Raw genomic sequence first — 23343 nt, forward strand, 5'->3', positions numbered from 1 at the left:
AATCTTATGGAATGTATTTTAAACAAAAAAATCACAATGTCAACAAAACACACCTCACTCTTGGAACTTAAGGTTGAAAATTAAAAAAGAAATGTAAAAAAAATGCAAAAGTTTAAAAATAAGATATTGAATGATTTATTATTAGCATCAATTCATTTATGTTTTCATACTGAAAAATATGTGAAATATTTCATATACTTTTCATAGATATTTTCATACTCTCAATCACTATACATGTAATATCAGGTACATATATATAATATCATTGTACAATATACACAATTGAAAAGGAATTAATAATCAGGGGTTTCCAGTAGGCAGCTAGGCTCTCAGATTCAGGCTGTTTAATTCTTTTACTGATTGTGATTACTACAAGTAATTATTCTCATGCATTAATATTACATCAGAATGTTCAGTTTTATGTAAGTTACTAAGCCAGTTCACTTGCCATTCCCATTATATTTTTTTACGAAAATTTTGCAGTGATCAAATTGTCACTGTAATACTTTTATCATTAAATATTCCTAAAAAAGTGGAATATTGACAAACAAAAGTAAATTTAACAATATAGATTAAGTTTCATATCCAGTCAGCTAGAATACTATTTACAGTATTACATAAGTAGTAAAAATAAGAAACAAAAGTGAATTGTATACTTAAGAGTATGAATTCTTGTAATATCTATTATTTGATAGAACAGTTTTGTTAATCTCTGTATACATTTATTTGCTGTGATGATCTATGCCTGAGTTCACAGAAGCAATGATAATGTTGGGCCTCAACGGCTGAATTGTTAAGATCATTGACTTTAAATTACTTGCCCTTTACTGCTGTGGGTTCGAATCCCATCGTGGGTTCGGATCCTATCAGGTTTGTTGGAATCTATCATGTAAGGAAGCTATCCAGGTAGTTTACGGAAGGTTGGTGGTTCTACACAAGTGGCTGTTTGTGCCTGTAATATTGTAAGAAGGGGTACCTAAGATCTTCCTGCACCTGTGTAGTTGGAAGGGCACTACATGACTTTTACAGTGTCAGTGTTTCTTAATACATGTATTCATAATGTCAATAAAAATACTTGTAGAAAATAATAGTAACATTTTCCTGCATGTTTTATAACAGTATTTTGTGGCTTTACACTCGTTTATTGTTATTTGTCAGTTTTAGGAATCTAAGATTTCACTACTAGATGTATACAGTCTGGCATATTCTTTCCTGCTTAGCACACTCTGTATACTTGTTATAGTTCTGGGCTGTCTGAGAATAAAAAAAAAACATTAATAAAAATACCAAAAAAAACCTAATTACTTCAAAAAAAAAAATTCCCAGTTAACTTTACATATTTGTATACATTGTAGATTTCAAAAATTGATCCACATCTTTGATATTTTAATACATTTTTTTCCCCATTAAAACCCAATTCATTGATATAGTTAAAACATTTTAACACAGGTAAATTATCATAACTCCTGGGAAAAAAAGAGAATTCATGTCTTAAACAAGTTCGTTATCACCAATACTTTGCCTTATCTTACTGATGATGTAGTGCTTTAGAAAACATGTTTATTCTGTCAGGGTATGGCTGTGCTAGAAGAATCTAGAATCATAGAAATATCTCTATTTTTTACTCTATGTATATTGTACTATACATTTCACTCTTTGTAATATGTGCCTTACGATTATCGTACTCAAACGTCTGCTAGTGTTGTCTTTATAATGCGTAAGATTTTATATCATGTAAACTGTGCTTGTTACTTACAAATCATATGCCAAAGACCAAGTACACATAAATAGTATAAACCAAGTTTTTAACTTTCAAATCATAAACCAAAGACCAAAATTTGAACTTGTGAAAGTTTTTTTTTTTTGTTCTACACATATTTAAGCTGTAACTTAATAAAAATAATTGCAAAGCATTGTCAATTTTCTAGAGAAAGTCCCATGTTTCTAAAGTAAACAAGGAAGTATATAGGGTTAAATTTTTGCCATGTTTAGATTTACTGTGAAATAATTTTCACAGAATTTCATTAATAGAATGATTTCTATTTTTAAAACACCCAAAACATATTTTTGGCAAAATGTGTAAAAAGTAATGTGAACATCTGAGAACGTGATGTAAATGGGATTTTCACAGTGGTTGATAATTGTTGATTACTAACCATTTCACCAAGAGTTGCTAGACATTGATGTTTTGTCTGTCGTGCTATGTATTATGAACTGTGATGTACATTATTATGTAAAAATATGGTTATGTCAGTTTATCCTTAAAAATTTTCAATGATTTTTTCTTTCAAACTGGTCATAGGTGTATACCTAGAATGAATTATGACATCAGGAATTAACAAAAGCTCATAACATAACATAACATAACATACTGAACAGCGTGAGCAAAATGGTAGATGAAATTCATTACTTACCCTGTATTTTAGTAAAAAATATCACTTACTTAATTATTTGTAAGTTATATGTACATGATATATTGACAAAAAGCTGCATCAAAGATTGTTAATAATTTTCTGAACCGTTCTGTCCAATTTATTGTGTTATCATTATTCTTTTGTTTTTCAAAGACATATCAATGATTGAAGACGCTAATGGCTTTTCATTTTAATTATTTTGGTAAAGCCTTTAATATTTTCCTTCATGCACAAATAAAATAGTAATTTACGTTGATTGGATGTAGTTTTATATTTGTATATTTGAGACTGGCTTTATACTAACCGCTGTGTTCATTGTGTGTGCCATAAATGCGCATTCTTAACTCGTGTGATGTTGTATTTGTCATTCCAGAGGTGTTTTACATTTGCTTATTTGTTTGTACATATGTTAGTTGATTAGAAAGTATTTTGTAAGATTCATTTGCTTAATGTGAGTGAAATATGAATATGTCAGGTAGAAGAATATGACAGTTTAGTAAGATATTTATAGAATTTGTGTACTGACAAGTACTGACTAAACATTACTTTTAGTATTTGTTAGCTGTTGATACTTTTAAGAAAGAAAATTAGAAAAATGCATGTTAAAAAACTGTCCTATTAATATCAAGGGTGTACAGTTTCTTTTGTCACATATTTGTATTTCAAAATGTTATTTTTAAGCTAAAAGATGTATAATTTAGGCTCTCTATGACAGATAAGATTAATATTGAGAACTCGGCCTGGGTTATTTTGGAAATAATATAATGGCTAGTTTTACTTTTTGTATAGAATGTTAATTTGATTAAAATTATAGAAATTAATTTATTTGTGATTGTGACTTTGGTGATGAGACGTTTCATGTAACTAATTAAGGGTTTGGTGTTGATATATTATTTGCATGAGTAAAAAATACTTATATGATATAAATGTTACTTTAATGATAACACAATTGTAATTGGAGATTTATTTTGTTTTATAAGAAGGATATACTCTTTTTAACAATTGAAAAATATGTTTGTAAAACATTATCTAAAATACATAGATTGATTGAATTGATTGGTCAATTGATTGATTGAATTGATTGATCAATGGATTGATTGATTGTCACTGCTGCACACAAAAAAAACTTAATTGACAATATGTATATGCAAATTTTGAATTAATTTGTCCTTTTCTTTCATGAATTATTGTTGATATTATTTATTGTTTACTTACTCTTATGTATAATGTAAATTATTGCACAAACGGACCTGGTGTGATTGTAGAATTGTACATATGTCACCATGAATTGGATAATATTAGTAGAATAATGTTATTTGTATGCGAAAATCCTATCTTATTTGGTCTTCAACATTTGTACAATATTGTATGTTATATTAATATACCCATATGCAAATATGAAATCATACTGTACCAAAAGCTTCAACAAGAGTGCTACAATTTTGTTATTACATGTTAATATGCTATTTATTTGTTGTATACAATGTTATCATTTTTACCATTCAATCACTTAGTTCCATAATACATGGCATGAGGCTCATATGTGTATTATAGATTTCTGTTGCAAAGGGGTTAGGGCTGCTGACTTCAAACACTTTTACCCCTTGCGACTGTGGGCTCAAATCCTCCTTTCTTTTATGTTACAAAGCCATCCAGCTAGCTTACAGAAGGTTTGTGGTTCTTCTTGGTTGCCTGATCGGGTCTGATATACTAGTAATATACGAAGGTTGGTACCTGAGGTCTTCCTCCAACGGCATAGCTGTAAAGTCACCAAACTAGTTGAATTACTTAGCCAAAATTGTCATGAACGAATGACTTACTGTCTTACAAGTTCATTCACTTTCATATTGTAATAACAAAGTAAATAATCACTTCAAACTAGAACGGTAGAGAGAAATATTTTGTTGTAGATTTTGCTGACCAAATATTTATAGTCCTGTTATAGTGGACAATAGGGAACAAACAAAACAAGATTAGGGCAGTTTTTTTTTCAGTTTTTTAAATCAGGAGGAAAGCAAAACATGTAAAAATAAAAAAAATTATATATATTTTTTAAAGCCGGAATTCATCATTAATATTGACTTGTCTGTAGTGATGCTAGGGCTGTATTGTGTTGTGCCAGTAGTGTATTGTTATCTATGAGCTTAGTTTAGAGTGTAAATGGGTTATTTATTTGATGGACCAGAAACAGTGCAAGTTATCTCAATGTTTTATATCAGCATTATAGTTTTGTTGTTTGTTTGTCTGTTGTTGTTTTCCATGTTATCATAATTATGGGATGTTTCAAATATATGTAAACATACTCTTTAAATGTACTGTATCAAAATATATTTTAATATTACACTCGGTACATATGAAATTGCACAAGCTGAACATATAACTATATTTAAAAGATATATTTTGGAGATGTATATTCTTAAATTAGATGATTTTCTTTTGTTTTGAAGTTTGAATAAAATGATATACATATAATACACATATTACTATTTTGTTCCTAAAATGTATGTTTTTGCTGTTTGTTTGATGAACCTCATTTACAAGTGTTATGAATTTTAAGAAAAAGAAAGTTAAGAAAGATAAATGCTTGACTATCCAAAGAATAGTCAACTTAAGGTCAGCGCAACACTTTGGCTGAAGGTTTTACTTGCATATTTTCATATCCTTATTTTTCAAGCAAGATATTCACTTTGAGCATTTGTCTTTGAGGTCATAATGGTAATGGTAGATTGATTCCAAAGACCAATAACTGGAGCACAGTGGAGCGGTGGTCTAGTGTTAAGGTGTCTGCCTATCAACCTAGGTATCATGGTTTCGAGCCCTACTTGGGTGTCACAACCTTGTTTCTTTATATGACACCAGTACTGGTTAGTTCCAGGATACAGACTCAATGTTATTAAAATATATAACTTGCAAGAACTTGTTTTCAATCGATCTTAAATATATATGTTTAAACTTAACTAGGTCAAGCACAGATTTATATTTAATTTTACCCATTTGTGAACTTTGATTGTCCTTCTTCTGTAGAATCTTTACAAAAGTTCTAAGTCCACAACCATTAAAGGTATTCTCTTGAAACTGTGCAAATTTACAAATGCTTCCACAATTGTAATTGTTAATAAATTTCCAAGACACATAACTCAGGCATCTATTACTGAATTTTACCCCATGTCTTTATTAAGAACATTCTTGCATGGCTTTTGCTTTACTACCAGACACTGATAATGGCAGAACACTTAAATATAGCTTTCAAATATAAAAAAACAAGTTTGTAAAGGTAGTGCTGTTACATTGTGTTTGAAGTTTTTCTCTCTCCTCTCTAGAATACATTTTTCTCCGAAATGAAGTTGAAACATCCCTGCATTTTGTAATGTAAAATATGTCACATAACTTTCATTGTACAAAAAATGCTACGCTTAAATGTAAAAAGCTTTTTTGACTAACACAATTTCGTAAGTTGTAAAAAGAATGAAAATGTAGAATAATGACATTGTGTGGGCATTAATTAATATGATTTGGCTTAAATTGTGAATTATAGTGTTATACAAAAGAAAATTATTATACATCTTATTGGTTAAACTTAATAAATTTTGTTGCTTACACAAAATCTATGGAAATTCTGTTCACTTTGATGAAGAGTATGCTTGCAGATTTATTAAACTAAACTCATGCTGATCTATTGTTTGAATATGTCACATTATGCAGATATTAAAACCATGTGTCACATTAGACATATATTGAAATAAAGGTGCCAACATTAGGCAGATGTTGAAACTATGTGTCACATTAGTGAATATGTCACGTTATGGAGACATTAACACAATGTGTCACATTAGACAGATATTGAAATAAAGGTGCCACCATTAGGCAGATGTTGAAACTATGTGTCACATTAGTGAATATGTCACGTTGTGCAGATATTAAAACCATGTGTCACATGAGACAGATATTGAAATGAAGGTGCCACATTAGGCATGTGTTGAAATGAAGGTGCCACATTAGTGAATTTGTCACATTATGCAGATATTGAAATAAATTTGTCACATTAGGCAGGTATTGAAACCATATGCAGATATAAGAAATACATTTGTCTTATTGGGCAGATGTAGTAAGTTTGTCTCACCAAGCAGGTATACTGAAATATGTTTAATATAAGTCCAGTCAAAAGTATCTCAATACTGCAGTCAAAATAGGCTGAACGTTTGGGCCAATATTGTGATGATATGCTCTTTTGCCAATATTTGTAGGAATGTTCGGGATATTGGCCAAGGCAATGGTGCTAAAACATAAACATAGGTATTTACACGAAATATAATAATGTGATGTGCTCTTTTCATTAGTTGATTATTAAAATTATGGTTAAGGTACATTTTGGGAACACTGATAATTTAATGAATTATTATTTTGTTAATTTGATTTTTTTGGTTTGAAAGGTTAACTTATTTCTGTGGAATGCATGTTTTTTTCTTCTTTCCTGTGGGCTAACCTATAATCTGATCATTTGTGCCGTAGATTTGAAACAATCTAAAGCTTTAAAGTATATCAATATCAAAATACAAAATAAATGAACTACCCACAGCGTATTTGTAACAGAGGCAAATCACGACCTGCTCCTGATGGTTAAAACAAGAGATTAATGGGATTTTAAGTTTACAGAATGCAGAATGATTGATCATAAAGCAGCGTGCTTTTTGGTTTATGATTAGTTAAGTAATTTATTTTACATGTACCAAATTTAGTTGGCCACGTAGTAAAGGAGATATAATTGTTGTTTAATTTTGCTTTAATATATTTATTTTGACCATTTTGAACTGTGTCATTATATAAGAATTGACCTTTTTGAACTGTTCCACTGTAAAATAAAATGAGCCGCGTCATGACATAACCAACATAATGGGTTTGCGACCAGCATAGATCCTAACCAGCCTGCGCATCCGCACAGTCTGATCAGGATCCATGCTGTTCGCTATCAGTTTATCTACTTGTTATACTGTTTGTAAGCGAACAGCATGGGTCCTGATCAGACTGCGCGGAAGCGTAGGCTGGTCTGGATCCATGCTGGTCGCAAACACATTATGTTGGTTTTGTCATAGGGCGGCTCAAATGCTTTCGTTTGAGTACATTGTTGTACAGGTTATATTTTTCACTATATTTACCGTGGATTATACATGTTGTTATCTCGCTAGAGAATATTTTTCACCATGATGTCTCTTCTACATATGAATAAATTATTTCCAGCTTGAATGTAGTTGTTTCTATCCTTCAGACAACCACCTTACAGCTACTTTGTATGACCCGATAACCACCTCTGCAAGTTGAATGAAGGTCCATTCGCCTTCTACTAGTAAAGTTGGAACGTAGCCATGTGACATATACAGGTTTGGTGCGACGAAACATTACATTACATAAATAAATAAATAAAAAAAACTGGCATTACCTTATACGTTATTACCTTACACAAAAACAAAGCTATTTACAGGGTACAGACCTGTTGAATGTAAATAAGATAAGAGAAAACTTCATCTAACTGTAGGTAAGTGTCGATTTTCAGTAATGTGAGTTATGCACGTTCACAAATCTTATGTCTAGTGACAAATGTAATGTTGTCAAGAGTTAAAAATTCCCATTCACTAAAAAAACGCTCGGTCTGAGAATAAATTAAAAATGTCAAAAGTGTCGTTGGTTCAAGACGAAGTGTCGTGACGTTGCAAGACGCCAGACCAAGTTCAGCACTCGAGTCCTAATAAAGATATTTATAGAATTTACTAGCCCTTTTTTCAGTTTATCCTACCTAAAATATGGCCGTGTACAACTGATAATTCTCAGAATATGTCTCATTTCCAGTATAAATTAAGAAAGATTCGATTTTCTGACGCTCTGAAGAAACACTACTTTTTAGAAAAAAAATCTCTACTTGATTTTAGAGGTTGGTTAATACATGCACTGTGGATATAGAATAGAATTTTATTAAATAATAAAGAAAGTCTTTCCATTACTCAGACCAGTTTTGAACTCCACTACGACATGGTTAAAGTAGCACGCTCGAGATTCCTGCTAACTTTCATGAACATTTGAAGAAAGTAGTCAAACGAAAAATATAGTTAAGTGAACAAATTTGATAATTTACACATTGCAAACGGCACTTATAACCAATGTGAATTACAAAAAAAAAAATAAAAAAAACGGTCAAAATATACAAAAATAGCTGTTACTGCGTTAGTAACGCAGTATAAATATGGTGAAAATGCTGCAAAATCGGTCCTTACTCGCACATAACATGGGAATTATCACTATGTCTTGAATACTTTTACTTTTTGTAAAAGCTTAGAACATTCTCAAGACTGATTTTATTGAAATAGTTTGCTTATCTGGAGGCATGCAGCTTTCAGATGGGTTTCTGACTAGTATAAAAGTATATTATGTCTAACCAAAAGTTCTAGATACCGGAAATTTAATTGTTTATCATTCTGACACATTGATGTACTAAATAGTTAAAACACACTGTATATAACTGCCGTTTGAAACAAGTGTATGTTGTATTTTAAAGCTGAATACTATTTTTTATGATAAATAATCATAATAGCGACTTTTAAAGCAGAATACGGAAACGTGAAAGGGCCACCATTTAGTGCGATCATGAGGTGTAAGAAGACTGATTTTCGATTTGATCAGATCTTGTAACACAAATTAATTCATTCTTAGACTTTTTTAAAGACAAGTATTGTTTTACAAATACGGAAAGATACCTATCGCCAAGGCATACCGAGAAAAGGTTCGGCGAAATAAACGTTTTTCTTTCTCAAATCTTTGTGAGTGAAATATAAAATTACGGAAACGTTAAAGGGCCTCCAATAAAAGAGATCATGATGTGTAAGTCGACTGATTTTAAACTGATTTTATTAGACGTTTTAACACAAATCAATTTACTTTATTTACAAAGACTGAAGAGAAAAAAAAACGATTAAATTTCGCCGAACTTTTTCTCGATATGCTTCGTAAGCTAGAATGGTCCAGGGAATGTGGACTAAGGGAAGAGTTAATGTAGGTGGTACTGCCATAACCTCAGTTTAGTGAAAGTTATGTCAAAGGACTTTTTTGAAAACCCCAATGACGCCAAAACGTTTAATAATGACGTCATTTTAACATCATAACGTCAAATCAAACGTTCATGTAAGAAAAAGGAGGTTTAGAGAATAAATAAATTTATTAATCTAATGTACAATGAATGCATAACTTTAGACAATAAATAGGTATGATAATATTTATTTCGTTTGATAATGCAGTATGACAATTTGCATGATAATAGCCGTGTGACGCAGAATGTTGCAACCACAGTGCAGCCAAAAATTCGAGCCAATTTTCTGAAAAGATAATAGAATAAATGTTTGTTAGTATATATATTATTACAAATGCCTTACGTTTAAATTTTGTATAATGACTTTATAAAATCGCGTGCCAATTGTACAGTATTCATAAATGCACGCTAAATTGATGAATACGAATTTTATGACCTGGGACCACTATCGGCTATCATCCTTATTCGAAGACTGACGGAAAGGGCCGAACAGTTGCGATTGGTCACTCAGTTAATATCGTGTTACTAATTTGAGAACTGGACGCCTTTCGATATTTCATCTTTTAATATTTTACTGGTCCAGTCTAAAATAACTACGGAATCATGAATCGTTGTGATCTGTCAATCAGGATCGTTTAACTATTTACCTAAGCCGTAGCGGTCAAGTTGATGATGTTGGTGGTATTTTGTGTCAGGGTGGTGAACAGAAGGGTCAAGATCGCCAGCATTCCAATGAACATCAATACTGAAAAAAAAATAGGAAAATGTTAAATATTTCATATGAAAATAGATTTATATAATGATACAACTGTTGCCAAAGGTAAAAACAAACAGCCACCGAAAATGAATTTAATGTATCTAAAAAATCTACGCTACATAAATTTTTAAAGGAAAAAAAAGTTCAAATGCTCAATAAAGATCAATATTTGATCAAACTCATTTTGATTATTTCTATTTTAAATACGTTTAGTTGGGGAAATTAATTGGGAGTAACGACTAGCGACCCCAAGTATATGTTAGTGTTCCTCCGAGCTGTTCTACAGAAATTAGAAACTTCGACGGGAGCGATAGCGACAAGAGAATGTTTCTAATTTCTGTAGAACAGCTAAGGATGAATACTAACATACTTAGTGTCAAGCTTTATTTGCCCTCATTATTATTCACTTTATTACGTCACTATGCGGTTCTATGAAGTACTATGAAAAAAAAGTCGACTATGTTCTTCTATGAAAATTAACGCACAAATTTTTAAGAAATACAGCATTTACATTGGATTACAAATAAAGCTGGACACTAAGAATTATTACAAAAACATTTTAATCATTTTGTACAGCGTAAATTATCATGTGTGATACTTACATGTGTTGTCACCATATCCGGACGACTGGGCGCCATAGTATGGTGTATAATAGGCGCCATAATCAGCCACGGCAAGGGAGACAATGCAGCAAAGTGCGAGCACAGACAATACTGAAGTGTTCATGGTGAATTGCTGGTATTGTGGATTTCTGAGGAGAAAAAAAAGAGAAACAGAATCAATGCATAATGTTACTATAATGTGCACAGAATTATAGCATGCTCAAGATAAGATCATACATAATAAAGAAATTTGATCGGTTATTTTTTTTATTTTTTAAAGAATTCTGCACTTTACATACACGTTCTAGAAGCTGAGCATATTATTATATATCTTTAAGTGTTTTCTATAAATCTAGTGCTTGTCAATGGGCAGCTATGACAATTAGAAGTAGAGATATGCACTTAATGATACTGCGTATATTTCATCGGTAAAATTCAATATTTCATAGACATGCTACCTAAAAAAAGCTAAATAAAGCGACAAATGTCTTGATAAAGTTGGTTAATTCGTGAATCCTTTTTTTGATCAAAGATAGTGGTAAAAATTTTATTTGTTTAGGTTTTAAATCATTTTCACAAAATTGCAACTTGAAATTTCAATTTTCACTTTAAAACCTTGTTTTTATTGATCTCAAGGGCTTTTCTTTTTTTTCTCCAGATTTTTGAAATGAGAATGACTCGCTACATGTTCAGCATCATATATCTTTTGAAAACACTTTAGCATTCCGTGCTAGACCGTAATATGTACTTATAAATGTATATATTAAGTGCAAATATAAAGGTCTTCGTCCCAAATTTTAACAGGGGTTCTAGTGATGAAAATAAATCATCTGCTATCTGTCGTCTTTTTTTTATCGGATCAAAGAATAAATGAGAAACCAATCTGTCGGGTCCTTCAGAAACATTATTATTAGAGGTCATTCCCTGATGTTCTAGCAAGTCTTTTTTTTCTATCAATGTGGGGTATGTTTACACGCACCAGATTTCAAACATATCCTATATGATATACTTGAACTAAATTAATGCGTATATTCATCTAGTTTATTTATTGTATGATAAGACAAGCTAAGTAAATTACTTTGTTTATGTACGCACATACATACATCAGTTCAGTATGAATATAAATTACGATTTGTGATAACAAACTAGGAAGAAAATCTGAAGGTTCGAGTAACCCTGTGAAATCGCTGAATACAGCAATTCGGAACAGATACTGTTTTTAAGTGCATTGCCCTTTTATGTCACATTACTTTCACGTGTATTGAAAGCTTTGTAGCTTTTTCGTTTTATTTCGTTATGAAAACAAGTTAAGATTTATTAATTGTCAGTATCGATATCGAAAAGTCCAATTTTAAAACAAAATAGGCGAGCACAGGGGTTCGTTAACAAAGATTTACTTACCATTTGTTCCATTCTAAAGAGATTTAGACAAAAACAATCGTTTGACGTTTTTATAAAAGTATGAAAATAATTGTTAAAGTCCAATGATTATATATATCAGGGAAGACTTAAATTTAGTGGCAAAATTTAGGTCCGATATTTTTTGGTGCAGAAAGTACATTCCAGTTTGTGATATTTGGGCCAGCCTTTCTTCATCATGTAAATTACATACTACTATATCATGTAAGAGAGTAGAATTAAGCGATTAAAAGCATACTCTAAGTTTTGTCTTAAATTAAGTTTCATATCATTTTTTCTTTCATTTTTCTAAGTTAATTTTATTACTTTGAGCTGAAAACTGTTTATGTATATGCATGTTGATATAGTATATATCTAACTGTGGCGGGAAACAGATTTATATCTCACTTTCTTTAATTAAGTGTTTTCACTTGTGAATATGTTGATAAACAAGTATATAAATATTGTATAAATTTTTATGTTTTTCTCTAGGATAAGTTACATTTCCGACAATTGTGGAAATAGCCGGCGGTTTTTCGACAGGTCCGGAGATTACATTAAATTTAATTGACCATTGACTGTCCATATTGACAGTTTTGTGTATTGAACGCGGAAGTGACCGTAAATAGTTCGGACAGCCTTGGGATGTTTTTCCTTGGACAGGAAATTTTAAACAAAATGTTTATATTGATATTTAATTTATCCGTTTAATCATTATGCTGGGAGTTTAAAATGTCTGATAAATTTATATGTATAACGTTCGAGTACTAAAGATAAATGCTTTGACATCTTCAACAACCTTTTTTCGTACAATTAGTTTAAACGTTTAAACATATCTTATTGCATGGAATACATGTAAAATATTATACAATTGATGAAATCATAACAAAAAGAACACGGGCAACAAGTTCTAGCAACGTTAGATTAAACACTTCCAAGACGAGTAAAAAATTTCCAAGAATTGAGAATGTCAAAAGGACTTTGAATGAAAAGTCATTCCGATGAAATACCTTTTGATCTATGTTTGCCATTTTATGTATGAACATAGCAAAAAAAACAAAAAAAAACAACAAAAAAACAAAAACAACAAAAAACAACAAAAAAACGCCCAAAAACAACAACAATAAAAAACCTGTATAAAAGAAAACTTTAAACGAGTGACAAATTACCTTATCAAACTATGGCAGGCTTTAAAAACGCAAAAAAACTTTACGTTAATTTTTAGATGTACATGTTTATAGCGACGTAGTTAATGACGAGAGTTAACGTATAGATCTACATGTTTATATGTCAGTCGGTGCAAATATATGGCATAAACTAAGTCAATAACCAGTATATAGAGAAATTGCGTTCTTCACTATTAATGATCTGAAAATAATTTAAAAAATACATATCAGGGCCACATTAAGATTTTATATTTTAGTTCCGTGAAGAAAGAGCGATAATTTATGAAAATTATATAACTGACCACAACAGAAAACCCCAACCCTTATTTTTCTATAATTTTACAAGATCAAATACAAGATGTACGATAATTGATTTTACGAAACATATATAAAACTTTTTATTTGTTGCATTTTTTAATTGTAAAAAAGACACAGACTTTTAATTCAAATTCAGAATAAGAAACAACACGTGTTAGGTTTATTTCATGAACTGAAAAAAAAAAACAACCCAAAAGACCCGGATTTATTCAAATATGGAGCTTCAAAATTATAGAGCTACATGCGTTTTAATTTTCATTTTTGGAAAATGTGAACCACTGCGCATTTTGTCTACATTTAGTTTATTCATTTAATCAATCAATAATCTCGGTCATTTAGAATGATAAAATTGGTCATGTGATTGCTACATTAAACGTTTAACTTGATCACGCGAAACTTACATGGACTTTAAGATACAATATGCATGTTACATTTTGATAAATGTTGATCTCTGCTCAGCAACGCAAGGGTTTTTGCTTTTTTTATATCAGGAACACTCGCGTGTCAATGAGTTAAAATAATATAAAACTGGAACGCAGAACATAGGGGAGAATGCGCATCAGCATTTTCTTTCTACTACACAACTACTAAAGACCATACAAGCAACAGAGGAAAATGTAAATTAAATACATAAATATAAACAATTATTTCACTTACCAACTCGGATAAAAGTTCCAATTGACATCGAACACAAATTTCATTCCCACCCTTATAACGTCTCACATCACGGAAATACACCACGTCTAGTCGTTTACCTCTCGTAACGTTACGTACAGCTCGTTGATAATTACGTAACGTAACGGGTAATACACATTTAACGTCTTGAAGGTGTAAAATCAACGTTATTCAATTTTATGAAAGTCTCCGTTAAATGTATAGTAAGTTTGTAAGTAAATAGTTTATTTATAGTGGCATGTGCATTTCGTAAAATACAAACTAATATCTACAAAGTTAAACTAGCACCCGGCCCCTTGGGCCTATAAGTCACACCAACATTTAAACTCATTACAGCAAGTAACATGAGATAATTCAGCAGCTTAACAAACGATGTAATGGAAACAAAAATGAAAATTGGCATTGATAGTACATATATACATCTTCTAAAACAACAACAACAACATAAACAACAAGAAGAAGACCAAAAACAAACAAACGAGCAAAAAAAAAAAGAAAGAAAACAAAAACACACCCCCCCCCCCAACAATCTGATACTAGCGAAATACCGAAAAACAGAAACTTGAGTGTATATCTTATGATTTTGCAAAATAAGTAATTTGAATAAGCTTTCAAGTAAGTTCGACAATATACATTTATTTTGGTGCCTTGATATTTCAATTATTTATTTTTTCACAAAAAAAAAAAAAAAAAAAAAAAAAAAAAAAAAAAAAAAAAAAAAAAAAAAAACTAATAAAAAAAATGAGATAAGAAAAAGTCTAACGATTGCTTATTATTCAAAGATAATTGTTATGGGAATCAACGTAGAAATGACACTTTAACCCCTAACCCCAACCCCTACATCTATTTTACAAAAAATATCAAAAATAAAAACAACAGAAGTCACAATTACTACGATTCGTTCGTTCGTTCGTTCGTTCGTTCGTTCGTTCGTTCGTTCGTTCGTTCGTTCGTTCATTCATTCATTCATTCATTCATTCATTCATTCATTCATTCATTCATTCATTCTCACTCGCTCACTAACTCACTTACTACATCACTCAATCAACAAAATTATCTCTCAAAGTCCTTATCCTATCTATGTGTAAACGAATAGGAACAAATATGAACTATTTTGTTTCGCCCTGTTTATAGAACTGCAGTCATACACCAGCGGACAGTCACCTTTAGAGAGTGTGAAACATGTCTTTTGGTAAACAATTTATGATAGCGTTGCAACACAAATGACATCAAATAAACTGTCGACAACAAAATCCTCTGGGAAAGTCACTTATAAAGCCGGGATTCGAGCTTTCGTATTTGTTGTCAACAATTACTGTCATTCCGCTGCTGCGTTTTTGGTAAGGCGGACTAAATTCTCTGCCATCACATTTCAAAGCCATTTGACGTAATCTGATTTCATGCCGTTACAATCGAACTTGTCGATAACTGTTGAAATTGTAAATGTTCTTATCGGAAACTAGTTGACGAGCATATCAACCTTGTTTACCAATGGTCTTTGATTTATGATAATCGGGTATATATATTTACCAACTCATTCTTTTATACATTTTCATCTCAGTAAGTTTTATGCTTTCTTTCGAACAGCATTGAACAATTATGGATGTTCAACTTACCTGATATTATTGTGACAAAACTAAGTGAAAATATAGCACGAAAATGACTTTTCACGTGAAGCACGTGTTGATTTGTTTATGCATTATAACGTGGGTTAACAGTGGTAATTTTTCATCGACGGAGGATCCTACACCACAAACCACATCAAATGTACCTACACAAACATCAAACTCTTCAGTTGAAATGTCGACCGCAACGCCATATACAACAACTATCACTGATATGCCGGACGGTAAATATTGTTTCTTTCTTTTTTTTTTGCTGAAACATGTATTACATTTTTGCATTATAATGATTTCTTGTGCTTTTAGTTTTGTGAAGACAGCATAATATTATTTGTACGGTAATATGTTATGTGAAAAAAAATATTAACAGAATTTACAACAGGAACACAAGAAAACACGAATATGGAAAACCACAAGAAAAGTAGATTCTAATTGTTTCCGTTTTTACTTTTATACTTTGTTTAACAAATTAATTTTATGCTATTACTACTTTGTAAACAACAATAAACAACAAAAGCAAAAACACAAACTCAGAAAAATAAACATAGAAAAACAACATCAATAAAACAACAGAAGGAAACACGCACACACGTACACACAACACACAAACGTTCACACACGCATGCACGCGCAAACACATATACAAAGAGAAAAACTATAACAATAACGTACAGTGATTTACAGTAAAACAAATAGTTGGCTTCTTTTCGTATCAATACTATTATTAAAACAATTTTGACGACCCATGTAAACAGTTTTGTTCTGTTACTTGCTGTATTAATTAAGTCTTGTTTACAATATTTTTAAACTATTCGGATAATTTTGCTTACTTTGGTTTTTATTGATATTTCATTTTGAACATTTCAGAATTAGAAGACGATGCAATCATTGAAGATGAACAAGGTAAGCAGTGAAAAACAAAATTTCGCACAAGACCCACACAATTCATAGTAAAATACAAATTAAAAAATAAAACAATATTTTTAGCAATGATATGTTTTGTCATAATTCTGAATTTTTGCATGCTTAAACAACAACAACAACAACAACAACAAACACTCTAAAACGTAGTATAAACCTTTAAATAACAATTTTCCTTTTTCATGACAACTTACTAAAACATTTCACCCCTAATTGACTAATTTTTATTACCGTGAGGTATTTGCTAGCACCTCTTTGACAGAGGTGTACTCGTCTAGTGAACTTAAGTATTATACCCAACAACATTATGATAACTACGAAAGCCTAATAGTGTCAAATAAAATAAAAAAATAAAAATGCAAAGGCGTTATAACCCGAATAAAGACATAATTACGCGATTCAAAAGGCGTAATAACGCGAATAAAGGCGTTATAACGCGAATCAAAAGGCGTAATAACGCGAATAAAGGCGTTATAACGCGAATCAAAAGGCGTAATATTGCGAATAAAGGCGTTATAACGCAAATCAAATGGCGTAATAACGCGAATAAAAGCGTTATAACGCGAATCAAAAGGCGTAATAGCGCCTTTATTCGCATTATAAGGCGAAACAAAAGGCGTAATAACGCAAATCAAAAGGCGTAGTAACGCGAACAAGGCGTAGTAACGCGAACAAAAAGGCGTAAAAACTCAAATTAAAACACATTATAATGCCAATTTAATACCAAATTTATACTAATCAAATTGCCTACTAACGCAAGAAAGGAAGACCACAATTGATATGAATTTATTGCTCAAGATATAAACACGTATAGAATAATATAATATACATTTACAATAACTATAATTCCATCTGCACAGTACTAATGCAAATTATTTGTCATAAACTAATGATTACTCTATATAATATTTGCAAATATAAGGTGACTTTGAGACTTATTGGTCCATTGGACTGGACGTAAATACAGTTACTCTGAATTCACATGTATCACATCATTGATTTTACACATGTCACTATAGTAAATGAATTTCTTTTCTTTTCTTATATCTTATCTTATCTTATCTTATTTTATATGTGCGTCATACGCCTTTTGATTCTCGTTATAACGCCTTTATGTGCGTTATTACGCCTGTTGATTCGCGTTATAACGCCTTTATTCGCCTCTATTTGCGTTTCTACGCTTTTTTCGCGTTATTACTCTTTGTGATTTGCGTAATTACGCCTTATGGATCGGGTAATAACGCCTTTATTCGCGTTATAACGCCTTTGCATTTTTATTTTTTTAAACACTATTAGGCTTTCGTAGATAACCATATAATACGAGTACGAGCGTAATGTTAGGGTTTTGGTTAAACAATTCCTCCTCGTTCAATAGAGGCGTGAAGGTTTTTTCCAAGTAGTTATCTGTCAAATAAATGGAATAGAATGTTTTCAAATAATAAAACTAAATTTCTGAATTTCTGAGAAGAGAAGGTTCATATGAATAACTATAAGTGCAAATTTTAACATTTAGAAATATTCAGATTGTCCAATTCATTAAATATTACCTATTAATCATGAAAAACAAGTTTCTCACATGTTTAGCAATTCGTATAATAATAATATTCTAAAGTGAACAAAAGCGCAGTTACTTACATCTTCAAGCTTTTAATTTCATTTGAAAGTCAACAAGTAAATAAAAAACAGTCAGTTAATCCTCTGCATCATGTTAATCAAAAATGGCAGGGATCTAAGGGAAAACTCACAAAAATGTGTTAATATGTCATTCGCTAACAGCAAGTACAGCAGCACATCGTCGTCTCATGCTGTCGATAAGTTTTCGAACATGTAGAGGTGTTCTGACTCATTTCTCGTGCAATGCTTGCATAAGATCACGTACGGTGATGACGACATTACGCTCACTAAACTTACGCCCAAGATGGTTCCACATATGTTCAATTGGTGAAAGGTGTGGCGGTCTGGATGTACATCAAAGAACAGCAATGTTGTTACGCCTGAGCACATTCTGTGTGTATCTGACAGTGTAAGGACAGGCGTTACCTTGTTGCAAAAGTCGCGCATGTTGTAACAGAAACGGTAAAACAACTGGCTCAACCATGTCGTCACAATATTGCAAGGTAGTAAAGTTTCTGGCAACTGTAATCAGTTCAGTTTTACCACGCTGACAAAGTCCCACCCATATTATCACGCGACCCGACCGTCACGATCGCGTTGTGTGACATTTTCCGGATCAAAACGCTCGCCCTTAAACTTCTATACAAGTAACCTTCAGTGAGGAAAGAAAAGATTAAATCTTGATTCGTCAGTAGAAAGAACATTATAAATTTACACTGTGAACAATTCCATCTATGGTGAAGTCTAGCACAAGCGACACGATCCTGTCACTAACGTCGTGTTAACAGTATCCCTACATGAGGTCGTCGTCCATGATGGAGTTTGGCAGCGTTAATTCTATTGCGCACTGTCCTGTCCAATAGAATATTTTAGATGATTAGCCAACCCGCGACAGAACAAAAATCGATTTCGCCGTGACGTCTAAACAATATATAATGATCTTCTTCCAACGTTGTTTTTCTTGATATCCCCGAACGTGACACATCTTTAATATCCTTTGTGAGCTGATAGCGAGTTTTTAGACTTATATTTGCTTACGTGATATTGCAGTGCAACTGCCAGTGCAGTCATACCAGCATTTAACATGCCGGTAGCCATATGACGTCGAGGCAACGTCATTCCTGGAGCACGTTCCATTGAATTAAAAGTTGTTAATTTTGTTACGGTATAAGTTTGAAAAGGCTGTATTACTTTGGGATTTAAGGCAAGACAGATTTCGTGCAACATGTGCAACACAACAAAACCCAGTAAAGCAACAACTTCGTTATTTGTTTACCATACATTTTAAAAACATTAATAAAGAAAGTGTTAAAGAGCAACATTTCTATGATAACATCTATGAAAACATAAATGAATAAATAAGAAAGATTTTGAGTACGAGCATGACATTCATTTTGTTCGGACTAAGTTCGTCTGAGAGTGGTTTAATGTCCAAAATTAGATTCTGAAATATTTATGTTCTGGTTTTACTTGGTTTTACTTTGAGATTTACTTATGCTTTTTTTAAAATTTAAATTGCCCTTCAGCAGTTGAGAATTTGCACATGTAATTCGTGTCATTATTAAACGAGCGCTGAGCTACAGGCGAAATCTTATAGTTAATTGCTTCCAATGCATTATCATACACAAATTACAAAATATTTTAACCGCCTGAATTTGTAGTAATTATCTAAAAGTGACATTATGCTAATATTTTCATAGTAAAGTGAAGCTGAATTGACTTTATAATTCAAAAGATTGACTGTTAAAATTGTGTTTACCAACAGGTGATATTTGAAAATGTTTATGATAAAATTATAAATCTGCCTTAAATATGAAAAGACTGCCCCACTCTTTTTATAAACTGAACGGTACACGTAAATTCTAATGGATATTTACAGAAAAATCCTTAGTTAATCCTCAGCATCCTGTTAACAAAAAATGTTTTTGCGAAGTGAATTATTAAATCGAAAGGAATTATTGCAAAATGAAAACTTATTTGAGCCGCGTCACGACAAAACCAACATAATGGGTTTGCGACCAGCATGGATCCAGACCAGATCAGGATCCATGCTGTTCGCTATCAGTTTCTTTACTTGTTATAGGGTCTGTAAGCGAACAGCATGGATCCTGATCAGACTGCGCGGATGCGCAGGCTGGTCTGGATACATGCTGGTCGCAAACCCATTATGTTTTTTTTTCGTGACGCGGCTCATTTATATATTCACTTGTTCACTCACTATAATAATTATACCCTTGGATGGGCATTATGTCACTTAAAATAAACACGTACAAGCATCATTCTATAAATATATCATGTCAGACAGTTTTTCTGATTTGAGGAAGATACAAAAACACATTTTTGCAGATAAGAATTTGGGCACATTTTACTCACATCCTTCATTTTCATAAATTACACTTAACATACATTTTGTTTGCATCGTAATTAAAGAAGTCAGTAAATATGATATAGTAACTTGTAAATCGGTTGGCGAATAACAAATCTAATTTTATATCAATTTACATTAATTGCTTTTATCACAAGATGTTAAAAACATGCGATGCTGACTCTCACTAATTCAAAAGTAGTAAAAAACTTTGAAACGTTGAATGTAAAAGGCGTGATTTTCACTATATTTCTGGCGAATTGACCAACGTTCATGTTCGAAAGTTCGAGAGCGATCTGAGATAGAAATATGTACATATATATATCATATGAACTGGACGATGATTTCGAGCGAATGGAGGTATTCTAGCGATCCGAGTTCGAGCGGATGAAGTTTTTTTCTATGAAAATCGAAAACATCAGAGAATACGTCACTAAGGAGACCACTAAGATCATTGTGCTTTCCCTAGTCATATCACATCTAAACTGTTGCAATTACATAGATGGAATCTCGCAAACTGACATCCAGAATATGAAAACATGTGTGCCAATTTTGTTCTTTATCGGTTTCCTATAAAAGCATGGATTATTTATTCATGTTGTATTACTCAATTGAGAATTTACAGAGCTTCTTTCTGAACAAGTGCAAACACGTCTTCTATGCTCCATTTCGTTTTCGGTGAATCTTTGTGACAAGTGGAATAAATTAGCGAAATTACTTGTCAAGGGCATTCGGAAATCAGAAACAATTTACATTTTACAACAGAAAACTGAAAACTTGAAATTTTAGACGCTTTAACGCATTTTAACGCATTTAATTAGAATAAACCAATACTTTATGTATATAAATAACACGTAAGTTTGAGGGCAGCAGTAAAAACATAATCCCGGGGTAACAATTGAAAATCACCTTACAAAAATGGAAGAGGTACTCATACAATATATCATGATTTTATTCCAATTATACAGTTACATTACAGATTTCAAACAAAATCAGTTGTTACATTCACCAATTGTTTAATTCAATATGTTTATTCTTTCACAAACATACATTCATGGCTGGCATTGGTACTGATACACTACAGTACGTACTGGATCTATTTTGCATGTACTGAAACTTTTATTGTATTAATTTATACAAAATATTGTTTCCTTTGGTACCTTTTCTTTTGTATCAAAGCAAAAATAAAACACTTTCCTTGTCATCAAAATTTATAAATCCTCAAACAAGCACAATCTACGAGTATCTGTGAGTGAATTTTCTATCTTTGTCATTTTTCCTGTCACCACAAGAGGTAAACCCATAAGAACGTAGCCAATATACGGGTAAGATATACATAAAGAGCATTACCTGGAAAGTGGGAAACCAATACATGGACTCCAGTTAACGCACTGTGCATTAATGGGTATACGATTTACCTCGAACACATTGTATATTAAATATTTCCAAACTATGAGACAAGACCTAATTCATATCATTTCTGAGTAACTAAAATTTTATTCAATTTTACATTTTAGCTGGCACAACACTATTTTCTTCAAAAGCTTCAACAGCGGCAGCTGCAACAACAGCGGAATCAACAACAACAACAACACTAACATTAGCAACAACAAAATCATCATTAGCAACAACTCCTGCAACAACAACAAAAACAACAACTACACCTACTATCAGTCAAGGTGATTCATACCTCACTAGCAATCATGCCTTTTTTTTAAATAAATGGTCTGAAGCAGCCTTTGAACTCAACCCATATTTAGGAAATATAAATCAATTTTGAGTGCATTGTTGTAGAATAATGCACGGTTTGAGTTCAAATGCGTAGGAATATAATCACAAAGGCCGGTAGGCTTACAAAACATTTGAACGAAAAAACGTGCATTATTATACTATAATGCACGGAGAATTAATATCTGTTTCCATTCTAACAAAAAAGATAGTTGGACTGTATGTTTGGTGGTTAAATTTGGTTTCGCCTCAGAGTTTCCGATAGAACCGTTCTTTAAAGGCTATTCCAGTCGGTCGTTAGTCTACCGTTTGCAGAAGCATTTTAGCATTTTGATAATAATGAGTTTTGAAAACGTTTATATTTTTTGTGTGTGTTTATTCTATTTCACTTTATACTTTTCAAGCGAAATACAGAGTATTTATAGTAAAAAAAAAACGTGAAATTTAACTGGTTTGCGGCATTGTTTTGTATGCTTTGCACGCGCTGTTTGGCGACAAATGAATAAAGGCATCATAGGTACTAGACATGAATATATCATTACTATTTCAATAATACCATACTTTTATTCATCTAAAATATATCAAAGGTTTCATTTAATATTTCATGTCTTTTGCATATGACAAATTAAAAAAAAATTTATGTTGACCTTGTAAATTGTATTCTAGAAATACAAAATGCATTTATTGTTTT

At 31.7% G+C, this 23343-nt stretch overlaps 1 long non-coding RNA gene across 1 annotated transcript; it reads right to left on the bottom strand.

Annotated features, from left to right (window-relative positions):
- Positions 1-9596: 9596 nt before the first annotated feature.
- LOC132717408 (uncharacterized) lies at positions 9597-14569 on the bottom strand. The gene is made up of 4 exons (XR_009623959.1): positions 14385-14569; positions 10846-10994; positions 10134-10231; positions 9597-9772 (listed from the first exon to the last, which is right to left on the bottom strand). It is a non-coding gene; the product is annotated as an uncharacterized LOC132717408 (long non-coding RNA).
- Between the last annotated feature and the right edge of the window lie 8774 nt (positions 14570-23343).

This window comes from Ruditapes philippinarum, unplaced genomic scaffold, assembly GCF_026571515.1.
Source record: "Ruditapes philippinarum isolate M1 unplaced genomic scaffold, ASM2657151v2 ctg6912_1_1_1_1, whole genome shotgun sequence".
NCBI classification, from domain to species: domain Eukaryota; kingdom Metazoa; phylum Mollusca; class Bivalvia; order Venerida; family Veneridae; genus Ruditapes; species Ruditapes philippinarum.